Genomic DNA, 12,307 nt, shown 5'->3' on the forward strand with positions numbered 1-12,307 from the left:
AAAAATAAACAAAATAAAACTGAAAGGATGGCAGAAGGAAGATCCAGGCTTCTGTTTCAGCAAAGAGAGAAGAAATGGTGACCTGTGTTGTGAGGGTGGCGGAGGGGAACAAGAAGGTCTGGGGTAACAGCAATGGGCAGACAGAACCGCTGTGGGGTGGCAGGCTGCCCCCAGGGGAGGTCAGCATGCACTGCCCGCTATGACCCACGCCTCAAGGCACAGAAAAAGCACCAAGGCAGAGAGAGGGGTGCAAGCTCTCGCCCAAGCCCAGGGCCTCCTCAGATCCCCAAGCGTAGCAACCTGCGCGTGGGCCTCGCAGGCATCCTCAAAGGCAAAGTGGGAAGCCAGAAGAGACATGCATGTGGCCCAGCAGCAACTGCAGCAACAAACACGGGCAGCGTGGTTTTCTGGTCCAAGGGCTGCAGAAGCACCCGAAGCTTGTTCCAGATGTCATGTCTGGCCCCACCCCAGACCTTCCACGGCCGTTCGAATTTAACGAGATTGCAAATGATTCATTGGTCAGTCAGCTTTCTGTCACTAAAATGAATATCTAGACAGTGAAGTGAACAAGAGACCAGCTTAATTTTTTTTAATATTTATTTATTTATTTATTTGAGAGCGACAGACACAGAGAGAAAGACAGATAGAGGGAGAGAGAGAGAATGGGCGCGCCAGGGCTTCCAGCCACTGCAAACAAACTCCAGACGCGTGCGCCCCCTTGTGCATCTGGCTAACGTGGGACCTGGGGAACCGAGCCTCGAACTGGGGTCCTTAGGCTTCACAGGCAAGTGCTTAACCGCTAAGCCATCTCTCCAGCCCAAGACCAGCTTAATTTTGACTCGCACTTTAGAGGCTTTCATCGTTGGCTGGTCTCGGTGCTCTTGGGTCTGTGGAAGGCGTCACCTCTTAGAAGGGAATTATGGGTTAGAACAAAGCCTCCTCTCGGGGCTGGCACATGACAAGAGAGGGCAGAGCTGGGACCCCATGATCGCTTGCAAGAGTCACCTCCTCCTGCTAGACCCCACCTTTGGAAATCATTATCACCTCCCAACAGCCCCAAGATAGAAGCCAATTTGTGTGTGTGTGTGTGTTTGCAAGTAGAGAGAGGAGAGAGTGGGCGTGCCAGGGCCTCCAGTGATCACACGCACTCCAGATGCGTGCAGCGCTCTGTACATCTTGCTTAAGTGGTACTGGGGAATTGAACCAGGGTTGGTAGGCTTGGCAGGTGAGCACCTTAACCGTCGAGCCCTCTCTCCAGTATGAAGCCAAGTTTTTAATGCTTTGGTGTTTGGGGACCATTTAAGATCCAAACTGTTGCGATTCATATACACATGCCCCGTTCAGATTTGAAGAGCCCTAAGTCATGACCTTGGCCCATGCTTTGATGTGTTTACAGGGAATGAAAAGAATGCTGATCTTTGTTATTATTAATAATTAATTAGTTTTGTACTCAGCAAATACAGTCAGTTTGGTACCATTATTAGGCTCATCCGTGACCTCGCCCCTCCCCTTGGCCCCTCCTTGTTGAGGTAAATGGGTCGTGCATTGTGGAGTTAGCCCACAGTCATGGGTAGGACAAATGTCTCTGCATATCATGACCCGCCATGTGGCTCTGACGTCCTTTCCGCCCTCAGACACTACTAACCCAACCCTCTAGGGTACGCCTGGAGCTGAGCACTGTGAAGACCACAGCCCCTAATGTGCGCGTCGTCATAGCTATCTCCCTTTCTTCCTTTCTTTCCTTTTTTTTTTTTTTTTTTTTTGAAGAGGTAGGAGGGTCATTTTGAGTTTGAGTCCACCCTGAGACTACATAGTGAATTCCAGGTCACCCTGGGTTAGAGTGCGACCCTACCTCAAAAAAAAAAAAAAAAAAAAAAAGCGAAATCATTGTAAAGCCATAATAGGATTTTCTAAGCTTCGCCTCCCCGACTCCCCCAGAGCCAAGAGCTGTGCATATGTGTGCGGGACTTCAGCTAGTGTGACCTCCCACAGCACGGAACCGGAGTCAGTTCTTTCCGAGAGTTAACTTTTCACCGATAGCCATGGCAACGTGGAGAATGCCACAACAACCAATATTTGAGCAGGTTACTTGTGACAGTCAATACTCATGCCTCTCTGAGAAGTCACCACTGTGGCCTTTGTACTGAGATTAGAGCTAGTGATCACACAACCCTCCTTCCCTTTGAGCCATCAGGCAGGGATGGCCCTGTATTTGTGAATTTCAAATTTTAAAACCAACCGGGGATGCTGACTTGGGTGTAGATGGTGCCTACTAGATCCTGTAGCCCACAGCCCAGCTCAGACTGAGCCCATGCACTCAAAATAGACAAAGTCCCATCCTGTTTCCTATGCCCCCTTCCCTTCCAAGGAGTCCCTTATTCTCTCCAACTAGCCCCTCTTCTACTTTGACATCTTTGAAAAAAAAAATTATTTCTGGGCATGGTGGCGCATGCCTTTAATCCCAGCATTCGGGAGGCAGAGGTAGGAGGATCGCCATGAGTTTGAGTCCACCCTGAGATTACATAGTAAATTCCAGGTCAGCCTGAGCTAGAGTGAAATCATACCAAAAAAAAAAAAAATTATTTGAAGCCCGGAGCGGTGGCTCACGCCTTTAATCCCAGCACTCGGGAGGCAGAGGTAGGAGGATTGCCGTGAGTTTGAGGCCAACCTGAGACTACACAGTGAATTCCAGGTCAGCCTGAGATAGAGTGAGACCCTACCTTGAAAAAACAAAAACAAAAACAAAATTATTTGGCACTGAAGGGATGGCTTACCAGTTAAGGCACTCAGTTTGATTCCCCAGGACCCACGTAAAGCCACATGCAAAAGGTGGTGTGTGCTCCTGGAGTTGGTTTGCAGTGACTAGAGGCTCTGGCCTGCCCATTCTCTCTCTGCTTCTTTCTCTCTCAAATAGATAAAGTATTTTTAAAAAATTATTTATTTGAAAACACAGAGAGAAAGACATAGAGGGAGAAGGAAAGAGAGAATGGGCGGGCCAGAGCCTCTAGCCACTGCAAATGAACTCCAGACACAGGTGCTACTTTGTGCATCTGGCTTTACATGGGTACTGGCGAATCGAACCTGGGTCATCAGGCATTGCTTTTTGCCCTCTTCCATTCCCCCCATGACAAAATGTTGGTGGGTCTAATAGTGCAGGTGTTCTGTAGGCAAACACGGCCTCTGTGAGGTCATGACCACAACAGCCATGCATGTCCAAAAGATGACGTTCCGAAGCACTCCTCCGCGTCTTCTGGCCCTTACGTTCTTTCCATATCATCTCCTGCAGTGTTTCCTGATCCTTGGAGAATGAGATAGAGAAGTCATGTGTAGAACAGAGCACCCAACGTTGCTTATTCTCAGCACTTTGAAGAGCTTTGAGTCTCCCCATCACCACCTCCATCTGCAGAAGGAAGCTTCTCTGAGGAAGGGGAGAGCGGCTCCAATCTCTGGGCAGAAACACAAGCATTTATAGGGCAACCTAGATGGGCACAACCTATCTGCTTAGAGGCTGACCAACTCTAGAACGTAAATTCTTGTTGAATAACAGAACTACATTCTTCTTTATTTGATTTGATTTATCCATTTATTTCCAAAGAGACAGGGCCAGAGAGAGGGAGGGAGAATGGGCGCACCAGGTCTCCAGCCACTGCAGATGAACTCCAGACGCATACGCCTCTTTGTGCATCTGGCTTTACATGGGTCCTGGGAAATCAAACCTGGGCTGTTAAGCTTTGCAGGTGTCTTAGCTGCTGAGCCATCTTTCCAGCCCATAATTATAATTTTCTTTTTTTTAAATATTTTTATTTATTTGCAAGCAGAGAGAGATAAAGAGAAGAGGGACAGCCTGAGAGAATAGGAGCACCAGAGATGCAGATGCAGCAAATTACTCCAGATACAGGCTTCACTGACACATCAAGCTTTACATGGGAACTGGGGAATCCAGCTCAGCTTTGCCCGCAAGTGCCTTAACCACTAGGCAATTTCTCCAGCCATAAAATACTTGTACCAATTACATAAAAATCAAGCACATATTAACAGAACTTTTCAGAAGGTAAATTTTTCTTTTTAATTTTGACACTTTCAAGCATGTATGTAATGTATTTTAATCTTAGTGCCCCCAATTATCTTCTTAACCCTCAGCTCCTCCGTTTTAAAGCCTTCTTCCCAATAAAAAGCAATTCACTATGGACTCTCAGGCTGGCTTCCAACTCAGAAGCAATCCTTCTACCTTTGCCTCCCCAGTGCTGGGATTAAAAACGTGCACCATCAATGCCCAGAAGTGACTTTTTCTAGAACAAAGAATTCGCTGGTAAAATACCGCTGTTTTATACTTGCAAATCTCTTTAATGTCTGACTACAGAAAAAATTAAATTCTCACATTTGCCTTTTATTCAGTCTGTTATAACAACACACACACTGCATGTCAAACCTAGCATATATGAGGCTCTAGGTTTGGTTCAAACCCCAGTACCACAAGAAACAAACAAGAAGATAAACTTTACAAACAGTAAAATCTGTGTTTTGTTCACTGCTGTGCCTACAATAATGCTTGGCCAATAGCGATGAGTCCAATATTTGTTGAATGAGTAAATTCACATTGATGTTCCTGAGTATTCAAGTTACAGGCAGTTTAAAAAAATATAGTTTGTCTACAAGCTTAATACAAAAGTAGCTGAAAAAAGAAGCAAGTTTGAAACATACCATACTATTTAGGGGAGCTCAAGAGTTCAAAAGAAATTAAGAGCTAACATCCAGGAAACAAATACACAGTCAATACGGCCACTATCTGCTTCCTCTATGGCTGTCAGTCATGACATCTTTTCATGAGTCACAATATATAATTCAAATGTGCTTGAGCCAATACCTTATGGACTACAGCTTGTGGGTAATGTCTGTGTTGTCTATAGCCTCTTGGCAATCTAGGAGCACTGTTTCTTCTTTCACTTTTGAGTAATTTTGAGGCAAGAGAGTAGCACAGAAAATGAGGTCAAAATAAGTTCAGGAAAGAAACCAGTTGGCAGAGAAGAGTGGAAACTCCTCCTCACCAAGCCCAACTTTTAATGGATAAAGCATGGGCCAGAATGTGCTGTGCTCTCTGTTCAGTTACTTAGTCAGTCCCATCCCTTCGGGTATGGAGTTAGTCTCCCAGATAGTAAGAATTGGATCCAGGGAAAAAAAAAAAAACCTGCCTATTTATACTTTTAAACTTGGGAATCTGGAAAAAGGTCCCAGCTGTTTATGCAGGGAAGTCTCTTCTCAGAACCCAGCGTCTTGGGCCTTTTCAGACCTCCTTATCACAATGACCTTAAACCAACGAGGCAGAAAAGTGATCTCAGATGTCCATAGCAAAGACTTACGTCACAGTATTGTGAAACATGGTTCTAGGAGGAAAACAACACAAGCAGTTGATGGGAATCCCAGTCTGGACATAGGGAAGCCCAAAAGAGTTCTAAGTTCAAACCAGCGTCTAACCCTGCTGTAGGTTCCATTTGCCAAGGGGTGTCTGGTCACGTGACATGATTTAGAGCATCCCCATCTCATTGGGTCATCTTAAGGACATGAGATGAATGTCTCCCCCAGTGTAGAAACCCTTGTTTCTTGTTTCTTCCCTTTAAAAATACTCAGGTTCCCTTCTGTGGTAGTTTGCCTCAGGTGTACCCCATAAATTTAGGTGTTCTGAATGCTAGGTCCCCAGCTGATGATAATTTGGGAATTAAAGCCTCCTGGAGGCAGCGTATTGTTGGGGGTGGGCTTATGGGCATTATAGCCAGTTTCCCCTTGCCAGTGTTTGGCACACCCTCCTGTTGCTTTTGTCCACCTGATGTTTGCCAGGTGGTGGTGTTTACCCTCTGCTGCCATCATGGAGCTTCCCCTCGAGTCTGTAAGCCAAAATAAAACCTTTTTCCCCACAAGCTGCTCTTGTTTGGGTGTTTTCTGACAGGAATGTGAACCTGACTTCAAAAGCAAAATTGGTACACAGAAGTGGGATCATTGCTGCTAGACACCTGACAGTGTGGCTTTTTGGCCTTTTGGAGCTGATTTTTGAGGAAGGAATGTGGAAGGATTTGAAACTTTGGCCTAAGAGATGCCTTGCAGTGCTGTAAGTACAGCTTGATGGACTATTGTGGTCAGAGTTGAAAGACCTGAGTGCAGTAAGAACTATGGACTGTGAGGTTTGGCTTATGAGGGTGAGAAGGAGCTTTGTCTGGACTGGGCTAGAAACAGTTTGTGTGAAAGGCTTGCTGTTATGGCCAGGTCCTGAGAACTTGTGCAGAGATATGGCACAGAAACAATGAAATCTTTGGGCCCAAACTGCTACCCGCTGAGCTGCAACTGTTTAAGACATTACAACCATTAAGATTTGGCCCAGCTCATCTGTATTAGGGCAACAGAAAGAATGCAGAGTTTTTTGAAGGGGCTGAATGCTGAGTGTCCTGTTCTTCCAAGTCTGCTTCAGCTCCTCACCACCCCCCCCCCAGCCAGATTAATAAATTGGCAGCCCACCTGGTATTATGGAGTGTAGCAACTTCAGGAAGGAGAGGGTCATTGAATTTGCAACATGGTTTTGTATTTTGGAAATGGCTATGGGCAATGTGAAGCAGTCTTGTTGGGTTACCTGCATGGAGACCCAAAGGAGCCACGCGGATAGACTGTGGGTTGCAGTGGAGACCCGGTGGAGGTGTTAGGACTATGAGATGACTGCCACGGAGAGCTGCGACCCTGGATGAAGTTTTCTAGGAGTGTGAGTAGCCTAGCTGGAGGGGTGGCATTGGAACTCCAAAGACTTATCACTGGTTAGAATTATTGGACTTGGAGATTTGTCACTGACTAGAGTTGTTGGACTTGGAGCTAAAGAGTTTGATGTTTGCCCTGGTTATTTTAAACCTTGTATTGGTTGAATATTTCTCCGCTCTGCCCAGTGCCATCTTTTGCAGTGTGAATGCTTATTCTGTGCCATTATGGCATTTTTGGAAGACGTTTTGGCATTATGGCTCAGTTAAAAGGCCTTGGATGGACTGTGTTAGGACACTGTCTTAGTAAGGTGTGATGACTATTACATTTAAGCTAGAGAGTGGGTTTCAGATCAGCCAAAGTGACCTTGCTTCAACTCCCCTCACCCCCAAAATAAAACCAAAATAGTGAATTTTCTATTGCCTGAGTTGCAGATGAACAGGGTTTTTTGGATCTCACTAGAGATTTTCTTCCTGAAATCAAAACGTGTGCTGTGTGGAAGGTAGTGCTTCTCAACTAGTGGTGATTTTGCTACATATTAAGGCTGGGTTACATGAGACCTTATCTATAAAATTAGAAAAAGAAGTTGGAAAAATAAGGCTGGTGGTATCACCATACCTGATTTTAACCTATGCTACAGAGCCATAGTAACAAAAACAGCATGGTACTGGCACAAAAACAGACATGTAGATCAGTGGAACAGAATAGAGGATGCAGATGTAAGCCCAGGTAGCTATAGCCACCTGATATTCGATAAAAATGCCAAAAATAATCAACAGTGGATACTGCAAGCCTTATATTTAGCCAGCCAGGCCAAATGAGCCAACAGGTGCAATAATGTCATGTCTGTTGTGGAGAAACCAACCTCTTTCTAATTGGACTGGAGGCCTGCTCCATGGGAGGGAATACACCCCTAGTACTGAAAACCTACAACAGGGGTAGTCCCGAGCCCTAGAGGTGTAATGTCTCCTGGTGTCTGGCTAAATGTGTATACTATGCTCACCTTCAGGAGGCTCTAATTTCCAATTGCCATCAGCTAGGCAGACTAGCATTCAGAATACCTATATTTATGGGGAACACCTGAATCATACCACCACATTCCACCCCCGACCCCCATAAACTGATAACCATCCATGATATAAATTGCAATACATTCATCCAAGTTTTAAAGCCCCCATAATTTTTATCAATTCCAATGATATTCACACACCCCCATAGTCCAAGAGCTTTTAACTGAGCCATAATACCAAAAAATAACCTCAAAAACCCTATAATGACACAGAATAAACACACTACAAAAGATGTCATTGGGAATAGCAAAGAAATATGAAACCAATACAATATTTAAACAGGGCAAACATTAAACTCTGTAGCTCCAAGTCCAACAATGCTAGAAAGTGATAAATCTCCAAGTCCCATAATTCTAACCAGCAACAAGACTCGAGTTCCAATTTTGCCTCTCCAGCTAGACTACTCACAGTCCTGGAAAACTTCATCTGGGGCAGGCAGCTCTCCTTAGCAGCCACCTCATGGTCCCGGCATCTCCACTGGGTCTCCACTGCAACCCACGGTTCATCCTCACGGCCCCATGAGGTCTCCATGCAGGGATCCAACAAACCTGCTTCACACTGCCCATGGCCATTTCCAAAACACAAGAACATGTTGCTAACTCAATGATCCTCTATTCCCTGCATCTCTTATACTCCACAATACCAGGTGAGGTGCCAAATTGTTAATCGGAGAGTGGGGGTGGGGGGGCGGAAATAGCAGACTTTGAAGAATAGGACACTTATTGAGCACTCAGGCCCCTTCAAAAGAGTCTACAGTCTTCCTGTTGCCCCAGTGCAGGTCAGGTGGCCCAATCTCAAACATTGTAATCTCTCAATTGCAGATGAACAGGCAGCAATTTCACCCAAAGATTTCATTTTTTTGTGTGTGCCATATCCCTCTTTTCACACCAGCCCATTTCTATACAATGCAACCCTGCAGAACTTCTCAGAACATGGGCATGACAGCAAGTTTCTTACACAAACTTCTTCAAGTCCAATCCAAGCAAAGCTCTTTCTCACCCTCAGAAGCCAAACCTCACAGTCCATAGTTCTTACTGCATTCAGCTCTTTCAATTCTGACCATAACAGTCCATCAAGCTGTACTTACAGCACTGCAAGGCATCTCTTAGGACCTTTCAAATTCTTCCACATTCCTCTTAAAACTCAGCTCCAAAAGGCCCAAGCCACACAGTCAGGTGTCTAGTAGCAAATGACCCCACTCCTCAGTACCAACAGTGGTATATTGTCTATGTGTATGGAGGTTATCAATAAAAAGTTAAAATTTAAAAATATGAAAAAGAATGAGTTCCATAAAAAATAAGCCCCACTCCAGTGGCTTCAGATGGCCACCAAGGTGCCTCAAGTACAAAAGCTAAATTTCTTTGCAATACCAGGGCTTTGCTCTCTTCTGAATAGGTAACTCAGCGCTCCTTTCTAAATAAACTCGTGTTGTAAGCAGTATGGATAGGAATGCCCAAAAGCCAAAGGAAATACTGTTCTTAGCCCAGCCTTGGAAATCGCCTTATCCGTGGCTCAACAACAAGGCATAACTGTTCTAACCTAAAGGTCAGGGGACTCTTCCAGTTCTTCTATGGCTAGATTCTGCATTTATGGGGCACTAGTGGAAAAAATAAAGCCACTGCTTTTCCTCCATGCTCCAAACAAGAATGGACAATTAACCAGGCGTGATGGCACACACCTTCAGTCCCAGCACTTGGGAGGCAGAAGCAGGAGGATCACTGTGAGTTCAAAGCCATCCTGAGACTACAGAGTGAATTCTAAGCCAGCCTGGACTACTGTAAAACCTTATCTCTGAAAACAGAAGAAAAAAAAAAGTGGAGAGGGGGAACAATTAGATTTTACTCACACTTTTTTTTTTTTTTTTTTTTGGTGTTTCGAGGTAGGGTCTCACTCTGGTCCAGGCTGACCTGGAATTCACTATGTAGTCTCAGGGTGACCTCGAATTCACAGTGATCCTCCTACCTCTGCCTCCCTAGGCATGATCTACCACGCCCGGCTACTCAAACTTTTTTTTTAAAGCTCTTATATTCTTTTTTTTTTTTTGACAACTTCCATAAGTGTGGACAATAACACAGGGTAATTCCTCCCTCCCCACTTTCCCCTTTGAAACTCCACTCTCCATCATATCCTGTCCCCCTCTCAATCAGTCTCTCTTTTATTTTGATGTCATCATCTTTTCCTCCTATTATGAGGGTCTTGTGTAGGTAGTGTCAGGCACTGTGGGGTCATGGATATCCAGGCCATTTTGTGTCTGGAGGAGCGTGTTGCAAGGCATCCTACACTTCCCTTGGCTCTTACATTCTTTCCGACAACTTTTCCCCAATGGACCCTGAGCCTTAGAAGGTGTGACAGAGATTTTTCAGTGCTGAGCACTCCTCTGTCACTTCTCACCACCATGATGCCTCCTGAGTCATCCCAAGGTCACCGCCATCTGAAAAGAAAAGCTTGTCTAACCAAAGGTAAGGGTAGCATTGATACATGGGTATGAGCATTAAGAGAAGTGCTTAGATTTTACTCACACTTCTTTAGATAGGATATAAGGTCTTCTGAAGTTTGTTGACACCTCGTTAGGGTACATAGAGGATTAACCCGACCCAGACTAAAAGAACACAGAGTTACTCCCTAGAAGAAAACCTTCTCCTTTGGATCTCCATGGTGTCGGGAGCATCTTAAAGACAAGGCCACTTACACCTGTAAAGTATTAAAGGACAACATTCTTCTCAGACAATAAAAGGCTGTATTACCTACTTAAATGCAGAAATAGATTCTATCTATAATCTAGCTATAGGTGTAATCTTACATTATGTTTGAATTTTCTTATTTTTAACCTCAGCTGGTAAAATGTATTCTCAAAGATGACAGCCTCCTTTTAATCTATTTCACTATTGGGGTCCTTCTTAAAATCACTCTTTTCTACTTTGCCATGTTGTTCTCTACGTATTGTGTTTTGAGGTTTTCTTTAAAAAAAAGTGTGTGTGGGGGGGGAAATCCAAGGAGTCCACAAGGAAGATGGCTTTCCTGGGCTGTCATGGCCGTGGCTTTCCTGGGCTCCTTGTCCTTTGGTTGCTACAACTTTTAGAGCTCATGTTTTTGTTTCTTTGCAAAATTTGTGTCTTCAAGGATACAGGAATTTCCCACGAACCTCCTTGTGATAAAGGAATTTCAACAAATTCTCACATAGGGATCCAAACCTCTCCAGTGAATGGATGCGTCTCGGGCGGGGCCACGCCCCTGGGATCCAAACCTCTCCAGTGAATGGATGTCTCAGGCGGGGCCTCACCCCTGGGATCCAAACCTCTCCAGTGAATGGATGCGTCTGGGGCAGGGCCACACCCCTGGGATCCAAACCTCTCCAGTGAATGGAGGTCTCAGGCGGAGCCACACCCCTGGGATCCAAACCTCTCCAGTGAATGGATGTCTCAGGCGGAGCCACACCCCTGGGATCCAAACCTCTCCAGTGAATGGATGCGTCTCGGGCGGGGCCACGCCCCTGGGATCCAAACCTCTCCAGTGAATGGATGTCTCAGGCGGAGCCACACCCCTGGGATCCAAACCTCTCCAGTGAATGGATGTCTCGGGCGGGGCCACGCCCCTGGGATCCAAACCTCTCCAGTGAATGGATGTCTCAGGCGGGGCCTCACCCCTGGGATCCAAACCTCTCCAGTGAATGGATGTCTCGGGCGGAGCCACACCCCTGGGACCCAAACCTCTCCAGTGAATGGATGCGTCTCGGGCGGGGCCACACCCCTGGGATCCAAACCTCTCCAGGGAATGGATGTCTCGGGCGGGGCCACACCCCTGGGATCCAAACCTCTCCAGGGAATGGATGTCTCGGGCGGAGCCACACCCCTGGGATCCAAACCTCTCCAGGGAATGGATGTCTCGGGCGGGGCCACACCCCTGGGACCCAAACCTCTGCAGAGAATGGATGTCTCAGGCGGGGCCACCCCCTGCTCATCATGGAAGAAGAGGTGTCAAATGAGTCAGAGCAACATCTTTCAGCTCCACGAAACCATTTCTGGGTTTGCCATCCTCGGTGGGCAGCGGGGAGTGAGGCAGGAGAGTGGCAAGACTGTGGGTCAAAGTTAGGATATGAAAGAAACCAGTTGTCAGGGAGGAAAATCAGAAACTCCTTCCCATCAGGGCTGCTGTGTGCTGTGAAAATGACCCAGTAACACAGGGCGTGGCAGCGGAATATAAAATGCCCATCCCTGGACTAGACAGACTGCTCAATGTACTTTTAAGGTACTTGCCTGCAAAGCTTGAAGGCCTGGGTTCAATTCCCCACTACCCACATAAAGCCAGATGCGCAAAGTGTCAAAAGCATCACTATCAAGCAAGGGCAGGGCATCAGTGACTCCCAGAATGTCCCACAGCTTTCCCCCTTGCCTCCAGCAATCTGCGAGTGACTCCTCTCCACACACACACACACACACACACACACACACACACACACATGTCTGAGTGTGAATTCCTCTAAGCCTCCCCTCCTCTCATCCGTTCTC

This window comes from Jaculus jaculus, chromosome 12, assembly GCF_020740685.1.
Source record: "Jaculus jaculus isolate mJacJac1 chromosome 12, mJacJac1.mat.Y.cur, whole genome shotgun sequence".
Classification (NCBI taxonomy): domain Eukaryota; kingdom Metazoa; phylum Chordata; class Mammalia; order Rodentia; family Dipodidae; genus Jaculus; species Jaculus jaculus.